Here is a 10,097-nt window from a genome sequence, read left to right as displayed (position 1 = left end):
CAACCATTCACTTTCAGCCTCCATGAGTCTCTGGGTCTAAGATGTGTCTCTTGTAGACAGCATATAGATGGGTCATATTTCCTTATCCAATGTCCCAGTCTGAATCTTTTGATAGGTGAGTTTAATCCGTTGTCTTTCAGTGTTATTACTTTCAAGGAATTATTTATGTTAGCCATATTTTGATAGACTTGTGTTTGTCATATTTTGTTCATTTGATTTTTCCTTCTCTTTTTGTCTTTTTTTTGCTCTTACACTCTCCTCCAACTCTGCCTGTCCTATTTTTTTCCTTTCTTCCTGCAGAACTGCCTTTAGAATTCCTTGAAGGGGAGGTTTCTTGTTGGCATACACTTTCAATTCCAGTTTATCTGTTAATATTTTGAACTCTCCATCATTTTTGAATGGTAGTTTATCTGGGTAGAGTATTCTTGGTTGGAAATTTCTTTCTCTTTGTACCTTGACTATATCATACCACTGCCTTCTTGCCTCCATGTTTTCAGATGAAAAATCAGCACTTAATTTTATGGAGCTTCCCTTGTATGTGATAGTTTTATTTTCTCTTACTTCTTTTAGAATTTTCTCTTTGTCTTGAGGGTTGGATAATTTGACAAGTATATGACTTGGGGTGGGCCTGTTGGGGTTTATGATATTTGGGGTGTGCTATTCTTCTTGGATAAGTACATCTGTCTCTTTTAGTAGATTTGGGAAGTTTTCAGCCATTATTTCCTGCAACACTCCTTCTGACCCCTTTCCCTTCTCTTCTCCTTCTGAGATGCCTATAATATGTATGTTTGTGTGTTTTGCATTGTCATTCAGGTCCCTAAGTCCTAGCTGGATTTTTTCTATCTTTTTATCGATCAATTCTACTATCTTCTTAATTTCTGTTGTACTGTCTTCCACATCACTAATTCTCTGCTCTGCCTCTTCTGATCTGCTGTTATTTGCTGCGAGTGTATTTTTGATTTCTTGAACTGTGATGTTCATTACCATCATATCTGCTACCTTTTTGCGTATGTCTGAATTTCCCCTCCAACTGTTGTCTTCATATTGTTAACCTCTTCCTTTACTTCATTAAATTTGTCTGTGATATATGTTCTGAGATCTTTAATTACTTGTGCAAAGTTCTGCTCCTCTTCCTGGTTTTTAGTTTGTTCATTGGATTCAGCCATATTTTTGTGATTACTGGTTTTGCTTGTAAATTTTTGTTGCTGTCTGGTCATCATTTTATCTTGACGGGTTTAATCAGTTCCTTAGCTTCTTTGTCTAGTCTTGGGGATTAATTAGCTGTTGTTTTTGCACAAGAGTTATATCTTCTCTTTGTCACTTTGTTCTTCTTATTCTAATTTCTTATTGCTGGCTGAGCTCACTTTGAAGGGAAGTATTAAGGCCAGGGAAAGGCAATTGTGTAAGCAAGGAAAATGTGTAAAGTAGTATTGGCAATAAATGATAACAGAGCAACAATATGAGATCTTGGAGGATGGATATTAGATTCATGTAAGTTGTATAGTTATAGCAGTAGGTAGAGTAGCTATAATGCGGGAGTCAACTGAATATGGGAGGAATATGTTATGAATTAAAAAGCTAGTGTTTTCATGAGAGAGTGAAAGAGAAAAGAAAAACAATAGTTTCAAGAGTGGATAAAAGACAGAAAACAAAACAAAGGTAATAGAAATTAAGAGTTAGACAATTTGAGGATCAAAGAAAGGGTGATGGAATATAGGAGAGACAGTAGACGATGGAGGATATCAAGATGTAGGGGAAAGGGGATAGTGTAGGTAGCCACAATCAATTCACACAGAAATGAGGCAATGGAGGATGAGGAAACCCAGCAAATGTGAGGTGATCCCTGCAGCACCTATTGTATAATTAAGATAAAATAAAATAAGAAGAACATGAGGGACAAGAGAGAAAAAAAAAGAGACAAGAAAGCAAGAAAGAAAAAGGGGGTGGGTAAAGGGAGGGGAACAAGTAAGGAAAAGAAAAAAATATTTAGAACAACCACAACAGCAACAACAACAACAAAAGCCCTAAATAACTGAAAAAAAAAAAGATTTTGGGGGATACAATGGGAGAAAAGACGAGGAGATAATGCAATGTTAGCAATCAGGACAATAAAAAATAAAAAATAAAATAAAAATATAATAATACATAATAGCGGCACACCCTCTTTTTGGTACTAAAAGCTGCTATTGTTTGCAGGCTACTATGACAAATGCTGTGTTCCACTTTGCTTGACAAAAGGACTTATTAGCTCACAGTTTCAAAGACCAGATGTCCAGAACCAAGTCATGAACAAGACTGTGCTTTCTTCCTGAATTCTGTAGTATTTTCTTTCTTACTTGCCACAATTCTTGGGTCCCTTGAATTTCAATTCTGCTCCCCAGTCTCATGGCATTTTCTCTGTCATTATGACTTAGTTAATAGTTTACACTAGTTTCTATATTCCCATTTCTCTTGTCATGTCTGAATTTCATCTCTTAATTAGGCTCCCATTGTATCAATCAAAACTTTTCACCATTCATTTTGTCTACACCTAAGTAAGATCTTAGAAGATCCTATTCTTAAATGATATTAGACCATAAGGGATAATACACCTACAAATGGTCCTATTTAGAAATGAACTCACACCCACAGGAATGCGGATAAAGATTCAGCAGATGCCTTTCCTGACATACATGATTCAATCTATTGCAGGTATATTTTATTTTAAAATTTTTATCTTATATTTTGTTTAAAACTCAAAAGGCAATCTCTTTAATAGAAATCTGTGTCTGTTTCCTCACATTTGCCATCATTTGCTGAGGACAGGGCAATGCCTTCCACAAATGAATTCCCAAGACTTGGTGCACAGCAATGGGCTCAATGAGAGACCAGTGTTTGCTGGAAATACCTTTCCCTTCTCTTTGCCCAAAGTGAGGTCAGCCACAATCACCTATCAAAAAAAGGAGTTTGGGACTTGGAGTTGTCATGGATGGTGCTGCAGGGACAGTTACTAGACATTGTGTGTCCTCCCATGGCCCACTGAGTTGTATGTGGGTGAGTGTGGGCTGTGATGTGGACCATTGACCATGGGTTGCAATGGTGCTCAGAGATGTATTCACCAAATGAAATGAATGTCTCATGATGATTGAAGAGGTTGTTATTGTGGGGGAAGGAGTGGGGTGAGGGGGGTGAGGGGTATATGGGGACCTCATATATTTTTAATGTAACATTAAAAGATAAATAAAAACAAAAATAAATAAATAAATTTTTAGAAGAGTTTCCTGTTATCTCTGCAATCTAAACTCTTCCCTTGCCTCTTCTTCAGATAGAGAGCCCATTCATTCATTCTTTCATTCACTTTCCAAAACAATCTTCCATATTTGAACAGTGTCTGTTCAGAGATACCTTTTTAAAGAATCTCTCATGATTCCTCTGTGAGGCAGTTAGGATAATTATCTCTATTGTGTAGTTAAATAAACTGAATGAATTTGAGGCAGAAAAACTTCCCAAGTCCCAAATGGCTGAAGCCCTGTTACCCTGGGCTTAAGACTATGGTTTTATTCACCTTCTTTCTCTCTTTACTGTGATAGAGGGAAATAGAAATTCACATTGAGAAAGAATAGTCATGCTATCAGGAAGTTCCCAGCAATGATCCCTCCTAATGCAGACTCATTCCAGGTGAACAGTTCCCAGAGTGTCAGTGAGTCACTATGTTCCTGGGAACACTTGTACCTGCATGACGAGAAATAAGGGGGAGTGGGATAAGGAACTGATCACAATTTTGTCACTAGGAATCAACCAGGATCTTTACACAGACCTGGGAACATTCAACTCCCACTTTGTACAAAGCACCGGGAGTGGAGCAGAGAGATGCCTTGTGTTGACCACGTCCATGACACATATGGGACAAGGTGACAACATGACCTCAGTACATTTGAAATATCCTACTCCATCCCTGATCATGTGTGACATTTAAATTGACTTTCACACTCACAAAACGCTAATTGTAGGAACATATCAGTGGTTGGTAGCCCTAACTACTACTCAGATATTGCCTGATGTCCCTCCCCTTTTCCTATTGGATTTAATTGAGTATGAGGCCCTGTGCCATAATCATACAGAGACACTGTCCACATTTTAGGAAACGAAGTATGGTGGACAGTGTATTGCTGCACATCAAGTATCAAGAAAAATTTCCCCCCTTCCCACCATGGGATTCAGAGGCTCGTACGGTACGAGTCCTTCGGGTCACATCAGATATGTACACAGCAAGAGAGAAATAAAAATGTACTTTCCCATGTTAATGCCATATGGCACACCTATCCCTGAAGTATCTGTTGAGGAGCCTGCCCCATATCTATTACATTCTTCAGTATCCACCACCAAGTTGGCTGCACTATTTGATACTTCCCTCCTCATCACTGTTAAATGTAATGTCCCTCCTTCATTAGGCTCAGTTGTGACTCTTCTACATGGGGTTGTTCACTCTATTTTCTCTGTGCCTGCAGTTGTCCTACGCAGAGTACAGCTTGTGGACTTGGGAACTTATTGGAGGCAACCTGGGGGTTCCTCTGAGCATATCGTGCAATGCCCTTTGATTCATGTTTTCTGAACTGTGTCTGTCAGTCTCTAGGGAAAAAGGGAAGAAGCTTTATTAAGTCAACCAAATAAAATTATTTAAATTATGCTCCATCAATTTAAGAAAGATTCACAATATCTAGGGGCAACCCTATGCACACAATCTCTCTTGAAATGACCAACATGAAAATAGAGGAGACAACCATGTACTTCTGTGTGAGAAACGCAGAGAGGGAATATCTGGGTGAGGCCAGACACAAACTCCACTGCAAGGCATGGAGGGGAGCTGCAGAGGCATCTGCATCACCAGGGGGCATTCAAAGCCCAGTGCAAGAACAAGAGGAGAAGGATTCCTAAGTCTCTGCTAGATGGTTTTGTTTAGTAAGCCAACTCAATTTAACTGCATTGAGGTGGGAATTTAGTACAAAGAACAAAGATTCATATTCATGAAAGCGAGAGGTGAATTTTCAATATTTTCAATATACAATTATTTCTGTCTTACAGTGAAGGTTATTATTGTTGGTATAATCCTGAGAATTGTTTTACTTGAGAAAAATCATTTCTTATCAATACATGGGCTATGACAAGTAAAAGAGGTTCCTGAACTCTGTCAAGGGCTTGGCAAACATTTCACCAGCATGATCAGCCCAGTCAATAATGGTTGCCTTGATTATACTTCAACAAAAATTTACACTTCTATTCAGGGACTCAACAGAGGCTCTACTACCTTCCTAAATAGCTAACCAGATGTGGGCCAATGTTTCTGGGCTTGACTTTTCTTTCCAACTGCAATTTCATCAAAGCTTTTATCAAATAGCTGCATGTTCCTATATTTCCCGGGGGCAGGCTAGGGTGTGTTATAAAATGAAGTAATGTCATCATGTTTTTCCACTTCCTTTAGCCCACAGCCAAGTTTTTCAAATTCATGAAATGCTTCTGTCACCAAGTTGTCTAGATACATTATGTCTTGAAATTCTATCTCAGGGTTGTAACCAGTGCAATGGTTACAACCATTAGTTACTCCATGAAGATCTGTCTGTACTTTGACTGTTCAATAGTTTCCAAAATATCTTCAGCAAGGAGAGAGAAGTTCATCTCATATGTGGTCATATTTGGGAGGGTTGGTTGCTGTGATAAATGCTTTCCAGATACAGTGAAAGTATTGGACACACATTTCAGCATCTGCCACACTCAGTCATAGAATCCAGCAGGAGTTCTATTCAAAGGCCAATTGATCTTACATCAGTTCAGCCAACGTCTTCCATTCTGTTAAGCTAGAGAATATCCAACAGAAGCTGTTTAACTTCACTAGTGACAGCTAATATAACTCTATGGCTGTCTTTTCTCTGTCACAGGTCTTATACTCCATTGCCTGGATGATCAACCGAAATTGAATTTAATTCAGCATACTATTGAATACCAGTATGGATGACCAGTTCTGGCTAGATGACCACTTCCCTAATATCATAGGTATTATTGCACTTACAATAGATAGTACTTAATCCCTCTTGAAAATAAAGAATTAGAGATAACTTCCTGATGTCCAAAGACACCCAGAAGTATCTTTTTTTCCTGCACTAATGCATTTGTAAGGGATGAAGCCAGGCTGCCCGCTATATTATTTAGAAGAATTGCTGCATGGTACATGACAATCCAAAGCTTTTTGGTGCCAGGTCTTCTATATACTGTCTGAATGTGAGCAGAAATGGTACATTCCTTTGTGAGGAAATTGGTGCCTTCTCTTTTGAGCAATTAATGCAGAAGTATGGTTTTGCTATCAGACTCCTGCAGTTGTTCAGTTTTTGAATACTTTTGTAGGTGGGTTTACTTTTTACATTCAGCAGTAGTGATATCTGGCTGCTCTTATAGTTCAGGATCATTGGGGTTCTGATTTGTCTTTTGATTTTTGAATGTGTATGTGGTTCTAGATGCTTCAAACTCTTAAATGCTGGAAGTTTGTCCATATCCCTGATTCTTATGAAGTCAAGTAATATCTGGATCTACATATCCAGATACTATTTCTCTAGATAAAGAACATCAACTTTGACTACTACAACCATTCCTTTTTTAAAGGCTGACAGCAGTTCTAATATGGGGTTGAACCAGCAACCTCTTATATTATCTTCCTAAATGAGAAGAAGGAAAAGTAGATGAGCATACATTCTCCAAGATTTCTAATGACCTTCACGGAATTATTCATATCATCCATTAGCAGTAAAACATTTTGAGACACGTAGAAATCATTTAGGTCAATGGTGATGAAATAACAAATCACAGTACTTCCTAGATGTCAATAAATCTTGTATATACTGAGGCAGCGAATGGGCATTTCTGGCCTTCTGGAGAGTTGCAAAATTTCATTGATACATAGGCGGAAATAAGCTTTCATGTGTTCATACCATATTTGAATATGGTATACCTGTTAAGGAAATTGAGTTTGAATAACAACTCTGTTGAGTAAAACTTGAAGGTGTTGGCTTTCTGCTACAAGTCCTACATGAATTACAAAATCATTTTTCATTGGTTCCTAATTGAAAAACCTCACGTTAATGGCTAACATTATACTGGTTTTGTAGAGGGGCACATTGGTGGACCAGATCAATATTTTTGGGACCCATTAATTCATTGGCCAAGAGTTTTGCAATGATATAAAGAGCTTGTTGCCAGAGAAAGTGTTTTCCATCATTGTCACATTTACTAGGAAATCACATTTGACTTTTTTTTATTTTATTGTTTCAATGTGTCTCTATTTAATTTCTTTTTTTTTTAAATTTTTAAATTTTTTTATTTTTTTTATTGACTTTGTAATAATATTACATTAAAAATATATATGTGAGGTCCCATTCAACCCCAGCCCCCCACCCCACCTCTCCCCCCCCACAGCAACACTCCTTCCCATCATCATGACACATCCATTGGATTTGGTAAGTACATCTTTGGGCACCTCTGCACCTCATAGTCAATGGTCCACATCATGGCCCATACTCTCCTCCATTCCATCCAGTGGGCCCTGTGAGGATTTACAATGTCCGGTGATTGCCTCTGAAGCACCATCCAGGGCAGCTCCATGTCCCAAAGACGCCTCCACCTCTCATCTCTTCCTGCCTTTCCCCATACCCATCAGCCACCAGCCACATTTGACTTTTTAGGTTTCAATTTTCATATTTTACAAAGTCAGGTGACACATAATAATACTTTAGTACTACATGATATTCTTCTGTGGTCTGATGAAGTCCTGGAGTCAGATATTGCTGATATACCTCTATTTGTCTAAGATTATCTCTGAAACTCCATCAGTCATCATGAAAAGAAAAAATATGAGAAATTTGCATACATTGCTAACAAATTAATTTCAGCTGGTTTGTAGTAGCATCTGTTGGGATCTTCCAATGATGTGCTATACCCAGCTCTCAAGAACCACTTAAATTCATATTTTTCTTTTAATTTTCTAATCTCATTATCAAATGTCTGAGTAAACAGAGCTTTATCATCTAGGACAAATGCAGGATAACTGATGTAGAGGAGCAGGGCAGCATCTGTGTTGAAAGACATTGGTTCTCTAGGTAAAGTGTGTTGAATTTCTGTATATCTGAGTTCATTCTCATTAATGAGTGAAAATATAAAATGTTAAATGTCAATGAACTTTCTACATATTTATCTCCCTCATTTCTTTTCCAGACTTACACAAGGCTCATCATAGTGCTTTTCAAGATTAAGCATTTAAAATTTTGAAGAGATGCTAGAAAATTGAGATGTTTAAATTGTCCTGTCATTTATCTGGTCCAGGAATATGCCACACTACAAAACCAGTATACTGTTAGCCATTAACGTGAGGTTTTCCAATTAGGACCCAATGAAAAATGATTTTGTAATTGATGTAGAACTTGTAGCAGAAAACCAACAACTTCAAGTTTTTCTCAACACAGATGTTATTCGAACTCAATTTAACTTAAGTCTAATCCTTAGAGTAATATTCAGCACCCTGTGCCAAAAATTAAGATAAATAACCTTGAAGCATTTTCTAAAAGTACCTGGACTATACTTTACATCTCTACTACAATTTTCATAAACTTAAATCACCAAATATTGGCTGAGTCAAGGGATCTTGTTGGTGAGCCTTCTCAGATCTTAGGGTGCCCATATATGTACTCTTTGAAAACAGCATCATCATTGGAGGACTATCAGAAGGAGTCTAGCCTCTAGGGGGTGTTCAGGACACTGAACACAAGCAGAGGGAAACTAGGGAAGGTCTTCCTGTCAGGGTCTGAGGCTTCCCCCTGCCTCATGATACAGCCATCCAGGGTAATCTTTTTTTTTTTTTAATTATTTTTTAGATTTTATTTTATTTTTCCCTCTACCCCTCTCTCCCTTCCCCACCTGACTGTTTTTGCTGCCTGTGTCCATTGGCTGTGTAATCTTCTGTATCTATTTCTTTCTTTGTAGTCTCTTATTGTCTTTCTCCTCTAGGATTTCCCAGGATTCAATCCTGGGAACCTCTGATGTGGAGAAAGTTTCCATGTCAATTGCTTTACCTCAGTTCCTAGTTTCTGCTGCACTTTACTTTGACTCTCTGCTACATCTCTCTTCCGTAGCATCATCATCTTGCCGCATGACTCACTTATGCAGGTAATGGATCACCATGGGGACACTCATGTGTATACTTGGCTCACCAAAGAGGCACATGGCTTATCATGCTGGCACTTGCATAGGGACTTGGCTCACCATGTGGACACTGGCTCAACATGTGGGCACTCACGTGGGAACTCAGCTCACCATGTGGGCACTCGTGTGGGCACTTGACTCATCATGCAGGCAATTGACTCGCCATGCAGGAACTCACGTGGGCACTCAGCTCAACACATGGGCACTTACTTTATCACATGGGCACTGGGTCACCACAAGGCACACTTTCTCTTCTTCTTTTTCCAGGATGCCCCAGGAATTTAACCCAGGGACCCCTTATCACATGAACCACATCTGCTTTCCTCTTTTGGCAACTTCTATGATATCATCATATGTTTGACTTTATGGAGAAAAGAATATCTTTGCTACTCAAACTTGCAAGGTAGATTGACATGCTTTCCTTTAGAAGACTAGTTTGGAAAAGGTCTCAACTAAGCAGCAGTAAGAGTTATATAAGATTCCAAGGATATTTTCCCATTACTTTTTCCCTACTAACATATCAATCACAATAAGTAAACATAGCAGCATATCAATAACATGTCAATTACAACAATAAAAACTAAATTGTTTTAAATTGCTGCCCTTGAGTTTACAACACACATTTTTAATTGGTTTGAGTGACCTTCACATAATACTATCCCACTTTATGTTTGCTGCAGGTAATGTATAAGAAAATATTTTCAATTCTTTCCTTCTCTCCCTTGCAAGATTACTGTCATTCATTTCATATAACTGTATGCTATAATCAGAGAATTATTATTGTCACTGCTGTTAAAATTAAGTGTTAAGCCATATAAGAATTTGAAAAATAAAATATTTTATTTCAACTTCATTATTCCAACAATAATGCTCTGTCT

The 10,097-nt window shown here is 38.1% G+C and overlaps 1 pseudogene; it reads right to left on the bottom strand.

Moving 5' to 3' along the window:
• Positions 1-3,602: 3,602 nt before the first annotated feature.
• Positions 3,603-9,158, bottom strand: LOC101436504 (phosphorylase b kinase regulatory subunit beta-like; annotated as a pseudogene).
• Positions 9,159-10,097: the final 939 nt, after the last annotated feature.

This window comes from Dasypus novemcinctus, chromosome 19, assembly GCF_030445035.2.
Source record: "Dasypus novemcinctus isolate mDasNov1 chromosome 19, mDasNov1.1.hap2, whole genome shotgun sequence".
Classification (NCBI taxonomy): domain Eukaryota; kingdom Metazoa; phylum Chordata; class Mammalia; order Cingulata; family Dasypodidae; genus Dasypus; species Dasypus novemcinctus.
This window is presented reverse-complemented; position numbering and strand designations above follow the sequence as displayed.